Here is a 12,452-nt window from a genome sequence, read left to right as displayed (position 1 = left end):
GGATTGGAATGATTTTTTACACGTTTAGTGTGATTCCAGCCTTAGACTCTGCTTATAGCAATAAAGATGCGCAATCAGCATTTTAGGGGGTTCAGGCTGGACTGGATGAATCCAAAGATCTCAGTATTGAAAACAGCCGCACTCTCATATGTTTGGAAATAGTGTACAGTTTATTAACCCCTTTATGACGTGGTACGTAATAGTACGCACCACGTCATAACCTCCGGTTCAGCACGGGCTCCGTTACTGAGCCCGCGCTAAACCAGGCACATGTCAGCTGATCTATACAGCTGACATGTGCCTGCAACAACCGCGAGTGGAATCGCGAGCCACCCACGGCTGTTAACTAGTTAAATGCCACTGTCATTCTCTGACAGCGGCATTTAACAGCGCCACGCCGGTAGCGCGTCACTTACCCCGCCCATCGGTGACCCCATCACATGAGTGCAGGTCACTGATGGGTTGGCATGACAACCCGGGGTCTGCAGCAGACCCCTGTGGTTGTCTTGGCCAGTTTGCTATGAGCCCTGCCCAGTGGTCGGCGCTCATAGCAAGTGAACAAATCTGCTACATACAGGCGATCTGCTCATCGCCTGTATGTAGCAGAGCCAATCAAGCAAGTGCTGCTTCTAGTGGAGTTTCATGAGTTAATTTTTTTTTTAATTCTTTGGAAGCAGGGTTGAAAACCAATGTCTGACTTTCATTTGTTCATTTTCATAGATTTTTAATTTATTATTACTTTTGTCAGATTCAAGTTATTTCTGTGACCATTGTGGGTTTTTCTTTCATTAAACGAGGGGTACCAACAATTTTAACCACGTGTGTATTATATCAGGGCTTATTTAATTAATCGATGCAGTCATACTCTGGAGAGGAGTGAGATCTGCAATATATCCGAATTTCAAGGTAAGAAATAAAAAAGTTTGAAAAAAGGACTAACTGTTTGTAATAAAGGTAAGGTTTATTTTTATGGAGGCAAGGGACAGGAAGATGGTAGAAGGTAGAGAAAAGGTTGGGGGGGAATGACCCGTAATAGTACTGACCTATGTACTATTGCAGCAAAGAGTCTGCTTCCTGGGGTATTGGGAATGCTGTAAGAGATAGGTAAATGTGAGATCCTGTGCTCTGCAGTGTCTAAGGCTATGTGCCCACGATGAAGAAATGCTCAGGATTTTTTCCTGAGCGTTTCTGCATCTCCCTGGCAGAAAAAAACGCATGCGGATTGTACATGCGTTTTCCTGCCAGGGACATGCGGAAATGGAGCGTTATTCACTGACATTTCCGCATGTGGATTGACAAGCGCTTTCCAAGCGATTAGCATCACTTGGAAAGTGCTTGTGACAACTAGGTCACACTATATAAATCCATGCAAACTGCATGGATTTATATACTGTGACCCGAGAGAGTGGTAAAAATAAAAAAATAAATATATACTTACCCTCCGATGGCCCGCGCTGGCTTGTTCCACTTGGTCCCGGCAGCAGTGGATTGAAAGACCTGCAGACGTCAGCGCAGGTCCTTCAATCCACTGCAAAGTGCCGGGAAGCAAGTAGGAGCGCTGCGCGGGCCGTCGGAAGGTAAATATACATTTATTTTTTATTTTATTTTTTTTTTACAGATTTTTTAATGGTACCTGGGTGTGGATGAGACTCTCCTCTCCTCTCCACCCGGGTACCATGCGCACATTAGAACGCTTGGATTACGCATCTACATATACAGTGATGCATAATCCATGCAGTCTAATGCAAGTCAATGGCGGCGAAGACGCAGCACTTCCGCAAAATAATTAGTAGTGCTGCGTTTTTTTCCGCAATGATAATCCGCAGCGGAAATTTCCGCAGCATGTGCACAGCACAAGCAGAGTATCATTGGGCAACATTGCTGCCCTTCTACCATGCGTTTTTAATGCGTTTCTGCGTTTCCGCAGCTGCAAAAACGCTGCAGAAACGCATTAAAAACGCATCGTGGGCACACAGCCTTACAGTTTATATACAGTACAGATCAAAAGTTTGGACACACCTTCTCATTTAAATATTTTTCTGTATTTTCTTGACTATGAAAATTGTACATTCACACTGAAGGCATCAAAACTATGAATTAACACATGTGGAATTATATACTTAACAAAAAAGTGTGAAACAACTGAAAATATGTCTTATATTCTAGGTTCTTCAAAGTAGCCATCTTTTGCTTTGATGACTGCTTTGCACACTCTTGGCATTCTCTTGATGAGCTTCAAGTGGTAGTCACCGGAAATGGTTTTCACTTCACAGGTGTGCCCTGTCAGGTTTAATAAGTGGGATTTCTTGCCTTATAAATGGGGTTGGGACCATCAGTTGTGTTGTGTAGAAGTCTGGTGTATACACAGCTAATAGTCCTACTGAATAGACTGTTAGAATTTGCATAATGGGAAGTAAAAAGCAGCTAAGTAAAGAAAAACGAGCGGCCATCATTACTTTAAGAAATGAAGGTCAGTCTGTCCGAAAAATTGGGAAACTTTGAAAGTGTCCCCAAGTGCAGTTGCAAAAACCATCAAGCGCTACAAAGAAACTGGCTCACATGAGGACCGCCCCAGGAAAGGAAGACCAAGAGTCACCTCTGCTTCTGAGGATAAGTTTATCCGAGTCACCAGCCTCAGAAATCGCAGGTTAACAGCAGCTCAGATTAGAGACCGGGTCAATGCCACACAGAGTTCTAGCAGCAGACACATCTCTACAACAACTGTTAAGAGGAGACTTTGAGCAGCAGGCCTTCATGGTAAAATAGCTGCTAGGAAACCACTGCTAAGGACAGGCAACAAGCAGAAGAGACTTGTTTGGGCTAAAGAACACAAGGAATGGACATTAGACCAGTGGAAATCTGTGCTTTGGTCTGATGAGTCCAAATTTGAGATCTTTTGTTCCAACCACCGTGTCTTTGTGAGACGCAGAAAAGGTGAACGGATGGACTCCACATGCCTGGTTCCCACCGTGAAGCATGGAGGAGGAGGTGTGATGGTGTGGGGTGCTTTGCTGGTGACTCTGTTGGGGATTTATTCAAAATTGAAGGCATACTGAACCAGCATGGCTACCACAGCATCTTGCAGGGGCATGCTATTCCATTTGCGTTTAGTTGGACCATCATTTATTTTTCAACAGGACAATGACCTCAAACACACCTCCAGGCTGTGTAAGGCTGTGTAAGGGCTATTTGACCAAGAAGGAGAGTGATGGGGTGCTACGCCAGATGACCTGGCCTCCACAGTCACCAGACCTGAACCATATCGAGATGGTTTGGGGTGAGCTGGACCACAGAGTGAAGGCAAAAGGGCCAACAAGTGCTAAGCATCTCTGGGAACTCCTTCAAGATTGTTGGAAGACCATTTCCGGTGACTACCTCTTGAAGCTCATCAAGAGAATGCCAAGAGTGTGCAAAGCAGTCATCAAAGCAAAAGGTGGCTACTTTGAAGAACCTAGAATATAAGACATATTTTCAGTTGTTTCACACTTTTTTGTTAAGTATATAATCCCACATGTGTTAGTTCATAGTTTTGATGCCTTCAGTGTGAATGTACAATTTTCATAGTCAAGAAAATACAGAAAAATCTTTAAATGAGAAGGTGTGTCAAAACTTTTGGTCTGTACTGAATATAACCTAAGTGGCATATATTAGGTGTGTTACAAGGGGATAGGGTTAGTTATAAAATGGTAGACAAAGAGAGCATATAAATTATTACATATAGTACATGTGAATTATTTATTCTATTCAGTTATGGACAATAGAAAACAGTAAGTAGTTATAAGCAATAATACTGATCATCTGTTATACAACATGAGAATAAATTAGACCTTACTATGAAAATACAAAGTACAAAGCAAGGTTAAATCATAAGGGGTGGAATGGGGATAAGAGGAAGAAGAAAAAAAGAGGAAAGAAGAATTTTATTACCTTAAAAATTTGGATATATCGCGGATCTCACTCCTTTGATCCCCTCTCCAGAGTATGACTGCATCAATTAATTAAATAAGCCCTGATATAATATCTCCAGCTATTATAGACATATACACAACATTTTGTCTGCTCCTCACCTTCTCTTCCTTTGCTGCTGCCCCATAAGATATATGGTAATATATTCAAATATATTCAAAATTGTTTTACATATCCTGTTTATTTAAATATTGTTTGTTACTTTGGGATTATGTATGTTATATTTCTTTGTACAGCACAGTAATTATTATATATTTCTCGTAGCGATGTTTGACAAAGACCCAGGATTGGGTCGAAACGACACGACGTATCGCTTCTCTCATCACTTCTAATATTATTCCACGGTGTGGTGAACATTAGTTATTTAATAAACTGTACACTATTTGCAACCATATGAGAGTGCGGCTGTTTTCAATACTTAGACTCTGCTTATAGCAGAGTCTAACAGGCCGCCGTACCCTGAGGTCATCAGATGACCTCGGGGTGCCATGGCAACTACCAGCACTATTATGATCATGGGGGGGTCAATAGTATTAAAAGGGGTGTTTTATCCCCCTTTTAATCACTTAGATGCCGCTACCACGATTGACAGTTGAATTTAAGGGGTTTAATCGGCCCCGATGGGTTCAAAAACCGGTCAAAGCCTATGCCGCATGTTGTCAGCTGTCGTATACAGCTGTCACCCATGGGATTTTCAGCTGCTGGGGGGCACTATTTAGTTATGTCTCACAACCATTTTAAAATGGCGCTGACGAATAAGGCCCCTTAAAGGGGTTTTCCCACTAACAAAAATTAATTTTAATCAATTGATCTTGGAATGATAATACAGTAATTTCCACAATTGGATGTATTTAAATAAAATGTTCCTGTGCTGAGATAATCTTACAAATGAGCACCTGCTGTGTACTATGTAATGACTGTGTCTGATCATACCACATCCCCTGGGCAGGGGAGAGAAAAAAAAAGTATACAGACATTACAGCACGGGATCGCAAATAATTCTTTCATTGAAATAAAATATTTTTTAAAAACAGTCAGTGAAATGTTTTACCTCACAAAAAGAAAGAGATGAGATCCCATGCTGTCCTGTCTGTATCCTCTTTTGCTTCCTCCCTACCCAGGAGCTGTGGTATGATCAGACCATGTCCCTGCACGGTCAGACACAGCCATTACACAGTACACAGCAGGGGCACATTTATAAGATTATCTCAGCACAGGAACATTTTATTTAAACACATCTAATTGTGGAAATTATTATTATTCCAGCTATTGATTAAAATGAACTTTTGTTTGTGGGAAAACCCTTTGAATGATGATCGTTTTAATGCTTCATTGGCGGTTGTTAAGGTGTTAAGAAAAAATACAAATGTCATTTCAAGTAAATACAGAGTATGTCATTCACTGCCAGGAGATTAACCATATCATTAGATCAATATATATTAGACTGAAACCACAGTTTAGACATTATTGTGTAATGCTGTTTGGCAGATAAGTTGTAAAAAGCAGACAGAAAAAGCTGGTTAAGATAAAACATTGGTGCCATCTGGCATGATTAAACTCCATGGGAGCCAAGAGCTGGATGCAGGTACATGTTGGCACACTAGCAATCAATATACTGTTATGGATGAGATGACATCTGTCTTTCTATACAAACTTTGCAAAAGACGTGTACATTTGACGAAGGGAGGGAAACAAAACTGGAAAGATTTCAAATACTTAGAGAATCTTCTTGAGCACTGTCTTTTTTAAATCATTTATGCATCATACGAAGTAGAGGAGTTCTTATGAAGATACTAGTTGCTGTTTTGTTTTTTAAAGTGTATGGCAGTTGCAGAGTTAGGCCATGTTCACACATTCAGTATTTGGTCAGTATATTACATCACTATTTGTAAGCCAAAATCAGGAGTGGAACAATCAGAGGAAAAATATAATATGAACAAGTGCACCTGACGCGCCCCTGGGCCTGTGTCGCGCTGCGTTGCGCACGCGGGAGCTTACCCGGAGCCGGATCTCTTGAGGGTTGTAGTCTCGTGGCGGCGACCCGGTCCGTGCCCAGGGAGTCAAACTGAGCGGCGATGTACTAGCAGTAGATGGTTGGTGACTACACCACCCGTTGAATGCAGCTATGGAGCTGCCGCTGCAGGGCAGACCGCTGAGGCCGGTGGGAGGATGGTGCAGCGTAGATGGTATAACCCCCAACGGGAGGGGTATGGCCTCAGGGCAGCCGACGTGGATGATGGGGGTAGTAGGAACCACTCAGAGACGGTGCGGTGTAGTTCAGGGTCTTTACTGGTGACAAAGATAGACCCTCCCGGAGTACTTGCTAGTGATAGGGGCCTGGTCAGTCCTTGAGCAGATGGGATCTCCCCTGGCCAGGCGGAGTTGTAGGCCTTCCCAACTAACTGTACTCTTCTGGCTACCTTGCTAGAGGCGGGAATAAGTAGCCCACGTCCCTGAGTGTACCGTGTGGTGCTCACCCGTATGGCCGGTGACTCGGGGCCTTCTAATGGCTTCCGCTCCACGATGGCGGTGCTGGTCCCACGCGTGTGACCGTGCCTTCGGGCTTCTGGGCCAGAGGACCTGAAATCCTCTGCCGGACGGTTTCTGCTGCTGGGTAGGAGTTAGTCCCCACAGCCTCGGACTCCGGGTCCGGTAAGAAATCTTCTCAGTCAGGGCGAGCTCTGCAGCTGCCAGCCCCTGACTCGTTGTAACACTGCTCCCCACAGAGCTCCTGATGTTTCTTGCTATGCTGCTTCTCTTCTCTACTCTTGTTCTGTCTTCTTTCTCACTCACCCTGCCTCAGCCCCGGGTTTATATAGGGGAAGTCCTTCCCCTCCCAAGACTGGGCAGGAGGTGTGGCATGCACAGGATCCCTGACCAAAGGACCTCCCACCTGCTCTCAGACGTAATCTCTCTATCACTGTGGCAACCAGACCCCTGGGGTGTCACATTCCCCCCTAGTGAAATTTAGTACTCCGGGACTAAACATATTTTTTTAGAAAAACATAACAAGGTATAACAATAACAATACAATAAGAAAAACACATAAGATGGTTACGGCGTGTCCGCAACCGGGTGCAGTTTTGAAAAGCAAGGTGTCCATTTCACCAAAACAGGGAGACGTAACCAGGTAGGGGCCTGTCCTGCCCCGAGTCCTTAACAGTCTTTAGTCCATCCTGGGTTACGCTCCAACTATGTACAAGGATTCCCGGTAAATCCACCAAGGACTCCTAAAAAGAACTAGAAACACAAAATTATACACAAGCAACTATAAACAAGTAAACATTATAAGATAGCTTAAACATTTAGATCCTCCAACGTGCGGGTAGCTGGCCTCTAGTGGCCCTAGTGGACCTACGGAGCTGACTGTCTGGCCCTGAACTACAGGGTGTAGGAGCTGTCAAGGGTAAACTGGGCAGCTGTCTATGGGCCCTCTGGCTCACTAGGGGTATGGCAGGCTCACTATAAGCAGAGGGTTGATTTTCCGGGTCTGCTTGTGTAGAGTCTTCTGCCTCCTGGACCGGCTGTTCTTCCAGCTCTACCGGTTGCTCCGTAGGTTCTTGGGATGATGGTTGGAGGAAGGTGAGTACGGGTACCACAACTGCACCATTGACTTGAGTCCAAGACCGAGGGAAGTCCCCGAGCACGGTACTAACCATATCTTCCCTTTCCTCTACGGGTCGATGGTCTTCTTGTTCCTCTTCAGGGTTCTTCAGTTGTTCGGGACACTTCTTCAGGTGGTCCCGGGATACAATGGCTGTGGTTTCCCCTCCGTCTTTACTGATGGTACAGACCTTCGGGTTTTCGTGGCTTGAGGGCAGTACGGTGTACGGGTCCTTCTCCCACTGGTCGTCCAACTTGTGGAGCCGTCTCTTCCTCTTCAAGACCTGCTCTCCGGGTACCAGGGGAACAGCGGGAGCATACTGGTTGTAAGTTTTCTCTTGTCTTTCCCTAGCCTGACAGAGACTTCGCTCCACGCTCTCCTGTACTCTCCGGTACTGCTGCTGCCTCTCTGTGTCCCAGTCTGTTTCTGGTGAAGTGTCCTCGGGTGTCAGGACTCCCATTTCCAGGTCAACAGGTAACTTACCAGGTCTTGCCCTCATTAGGTAAGCCGGGGTACAGTTGGTGGAACCTACCGGGATGTGGTTGTATAGGTCCACCAGATCGGGCAACTTTTCAGGCCACAGACTGCATTCTTCCAGGGGCAACGTTTTTAGAAGATCCATTACCACCTGGTTCATTTTTTCACAAAGTCCATTAGTCTGCAGATGGTAGGGTGTCGTCCTTATCTTCCGGCAGCCATACAGATTGCAGAATTCCTGGAAGACTTCCGCTTCAAAGGCAGGTCCCTGGTCCGTCAGCACTTGGTCCGGGTACCCGTGTGGACGGCAAAAGTGCTGCTGGAAGGCTCTAGCTGCTGTTTGAGCCGTTAAGTCCTTGACGGGGACGACAACCAGAAACCGGGAGTAATGATCCACGATGGTTAACGCGTAGACGTAGCCACTTCTGCTTGGGGTCAGTTTTACATGATCCAAGGCTACCAGTTCCAACGGTTGCCGGGTGACGATGGACTGCAGGGGAGTCTTCTGGCTGGCGCGGTCCTTCCTTCTCAGGTTGCACGGGCCACAGTCTCTGCACCACTTCTCAATGGTTCCCCTCATGCCTACCCAGTGGAATCGCTCGCGCAGCAGGAACTCCAGCTTCTTCCACCCGAAGTGTCCAGCTCCGTCGTGGTATGCCTCCATCACCATGGCTGCGTCTCTTCGTGGCACCACTACTTGCCAGAGTAATTCATGCGTCCGGGAGTTAACCATTCTGCGGCACAACTTCCCTTTGTAAAGGAACAGTCGACTCTTCTCTGCCCATAGTTGTTTGGCTTCCTCCGGAGCGTCTGGTTCAAGGCGAGCCTCCGGCCGAGTCAGCATCTCCTTCACCAGTCGGACGGCAGGGTCGCTGTCTTGCGTTTCCGCCCAGTTGTAGTGGGGTAAGGGGTTCAACGTAGCAGCCTGCTTACTCCTTACCCGGTGGGAATACTGGATAGTCCCATGACGGTGGAATGCAGGGAGTTCAACTTCTTCCAGTCCCTCCGGATCTTCTCCTCCGTCCGGCAGGTTGGGCATCCTGGACAGGGCGTCCGCGTTGGTATTGGAGCGTCCTGCCCGGTATTTGATTGTGAACTCGTAGTTGGACAGACGGGCCATCCACCTCTGCTCCAGGGCACCGAGTCTTGCCGTGTCCAGGTGTGTCAACGGGTTGTTATCCGTGTACACGGTGAACCGGGAAGAAGCGAGGTAATGCTTAAAGCGCTCGGTGACTGCCCATACTACGGCCAGGAACTCTAACTTAAATGAGCTGTAATTCTCGGGGTTCCTTTCGGTGGGTCGCAGTTTTCGGCTGGCGTAGGCAATTACTCGTTCCTTCCCCTGCTGGATCTGGGACAGTACGGCTCCTAGCCCGATGTTACTGGCGTCGGTGTAGAGGATAAAGGGCTGGCTATAATCCGGGTACGCCAGGATTTCGTCCCCCGTGAGGGCCATCTTCAGCTGGCGGAAGGACTCTTCTTCCAGCTCCTCCCATTTGAAGGGCGGCTTCTGGTTCTTGGCCTTCCGGGACTGGCCTATCAGGAGGTCCTGCATAGGTGCTGCCTTTTTGGTGAAACCGGGAATAAACCTTCGGTAGTAGCCTACCAACCCGAGGAACTGCCGCACTTCTTTTACGCTGGAGGGGCTTGGCCATCCCTTAATTGCGGTGATCTTATCGGGGTCGGGAGCCACTCCGTCAGCGCTCACCACGTGTCCCAGGTACTGCACCTTTGGTTTCAGGAGGTGACACTTGGAGGGTTTCACCTTTAGGCCGTAACTCGCCAGAGCTTTGAACACCTCCGCCAGGTGTTTCAGGTGGTCCTCATAAGTTTTGGAGTATACGATGACATCGTCCAGGTACAACAGGACCGTCTCGAAGTTTCTGTGGCCCAGACAGCACTCCATTAATCGTTGGAAGGTTCCTGGGGCGTTGCAGAGTCCGAACGGCATGCAGGTGAACTCGCTAAGTCCCATCGGGGTGGTGAATGCGGTCTTCTCCCGGTCCGCCTCTGCTACAGGAACCTGCCAGTACCCGCTAGTGAGATCCAAGGTAGAGAAGAAGTTAGCAGACCTTAAAGCAGCCAATGACTCCTCTATCCTTGGTAAGGGGTACGCATCCTTGTGTGTGATACGGTTGATTTTCCGGTAATCTACACACATCCTCATGGTGTTGTCTTTCTTTTTGACTAAAACTAGCGGGGCTGCCCAGGGGCTACAGCTATCCCGGATTACCCCAGCCTCCTTCATGTCTCTAAGCATCCCCTTGGCATGTTGGTAATGTGCAGGGGGTACGGGTCGATACCTCTCTTTTATGGGAGGATGATCTCCCGTGGGGATGCGGTGTTCTACCCCCTTGACTCGCCCGAAGTCTAACGGGTGTTTACTAAACACTCTCTCATACTCTTGAACCACCCGGTAGACTCCCTGTTTCTGGTGGGAGGGAGTGGAGTCAGTTCCCAAGTGTAGTTGCTGACACCAATCCTCCATTACTTTCTTAGAGCCGTTACCTTCCTCCGGGTGAGATGGAGGCAAGGGTTCCACAGACTGTATAGAGTTTTGGTTGATGGTATATAATTTTGCTAGCGTGGCATACCGGGGCAGGTACACTTCCCTCTCCCCGATATTGATTATGCGAACGGGCACCCTCCCATGGCGTACATTGACCACCCCCCGTGCTGTCAGAATGGTGGGTCTACTGTCTGAGTAAACTGGTTCTACCATTGCCTGGTAATCTCTACCTCTCAGACCAATAGCTGCCCGGCACCAAATCATCATTTCACTTTTTGGGGGCATGGCAATAGGGAAAGGGTCACACATTCTTACGCTACCAATCTCACCGCCGGAGAGTTCCACCTGTTGCCGTCGCATCAGTGCCCGGATCTCTTTCTGGAGCACTCGCTGCTCGCCGGAGCTGGCGTTCTTGGCAACCTGCTGTAGAAGGAAAATCACCTCTGCAAGACAATTTTCAATTACATTAGTTCCTAGAGTTATTTTTGGGTGGCTCTCATGTTTGTCAATGTCTACAATGATCAGTCCCTGTGCTGCCAGTTCGACTCTACCGATTTTGATGGTCACCTCTTTAAATCCGATCTGTGGCACGGGCTGGCCATTGCTGGCGATGATACTCAAGTCGTCGTCAGGGTAGCGGGTAATATCCGAGTCATTCCAGTACTGCTTAAAGAGCACGTACGGGATGGTGGTGACCTGTGACCCGGTGTCCAGTAGGGCACTCATGGGAATGCCATCCAGTACCACAGGCAAGACTGGACGTCCTCCCACATATCTGTCGCGCCAGTTCGATGGGCCTGGTGATCTTTTTCCTGGGGGTTGGCCCTCTACCCCAGGTTGTGCCCGTTTAAAGAACAGTACCTTGCCATATGTCCAGGTTGATTGCAGCGGCGGCAGATGGGTCGTCCGTCCTCGCTGTATTTGTCACTGGGTCTTCCTCTGGCCGGTGGGGTCCTCCTTGGTCGACGCCACGGGATGTCCTCCGGTCCGGATGCCAGCTGGATCTTCCCTGGGGTGGAAACCTGTAAAGACTGCACAGTTCGGGTTAGCGCAGCAACGCTCTTAGCTAGCTCTTGGACCTGATGGCGTAGGTCTGGAGCCGGGTCATTGTCCAAAGCCTGCGCATCAGCTCCCACAGGCCCTGCCGACAAGGGCGCCGCCTCCTGGTGGTAAGTGATAGCTGGGCGCCTGTGGGTCACAACGCCACCCGGTGCCGGTTCTCGGAGCACCCGGATGGCTCTGTCCTTGAACTGTGCAAAGTCCAGATGGGGATCCTGTAAGGCCATTGCCCGCAACTGGGTTCGGTGGGCATTGCAATATAAACCCTCTATAAATTGTTCAGTCAACAGCCTGTCCTCGTTTCCCACCCCATCAGGGTCGGTCTGCTTTATGGCCCTCAGGGCCTCTTGTAGGTTTAGTGCATAGTCCCTTATACTCTCATGCGCTCTCTGCTTGCACCCGTAGAATCTAAGCTTAATCTCGGCTGAGGTGCGGGTATCAAAGGTGTCCTTCAGCCGGGTTAGTATCCCTGCGACAGTCTTCCTCCCAGGTGGCCAGGATTTTACTTCCCTTTTGGCTGCCCCAGTTAGTTGGGCCACCAGGATGCTCACTTTTTGCTCTTCTGTGAGGGGGTACACCTGGAAGAGGCTATCCAGCTTTTCTCTAAAGTCATGCAGGGTATGTGACTCCCCTGAGTACTGGGGTAGCCAAGCTGCTCCCGGGATATAGGGCATGGTGAAGGGCATAACTGCAGCAGCGGTGGCGCTGGCGGGAGTTGAGGCAGTGAAGCTCTCCTCCGTATCCGACATCTTCCTCCCCCCTAGTGGACCGTGGCCTACCTTGCGATGATCCTGTTCCGTAGGCCGCGGCTCCGCAGTGGATCGTCAGGGTTGAGGA

The 12,452-nt window shown here is 48.2% G+C and overlaps 1 protein-coding gene across 1 annotated transcript in view; it reads right to left on the bottom strand.

Annotated features, from left to right (window-relative positions):
* COBL (cordon-bleu WH2 repeat protein) overlaps window positions 1–12,452 on the bottom strand; it is a 694,630-nt gene that overhangs the window by 601,756 nt on the left and 80,422 nt on the right. The gene's annotated exons all lie outside the window — the stretch shown is intronic.

This window comes from Phyllobates terribilis, unplaced genomic scaffold (genome assembly GCF_046119375.1).
Source record: "Phyllobates terribilis strain yellow unplaced genomic scaffold, ASM4611937v1 Scaffold_4__5_contigs__length_816908805, whole genome shotgun sequence".
Lineage (NCBI taxonomy): Eukaryota > Metazoa > Chordata > Amphibia > Anura > Dendrobatidae > Phyllobates > Phyllobates terribilis.
This window is presented reverse-complemented; position numbering and strand designations above follow the sequence as displayed.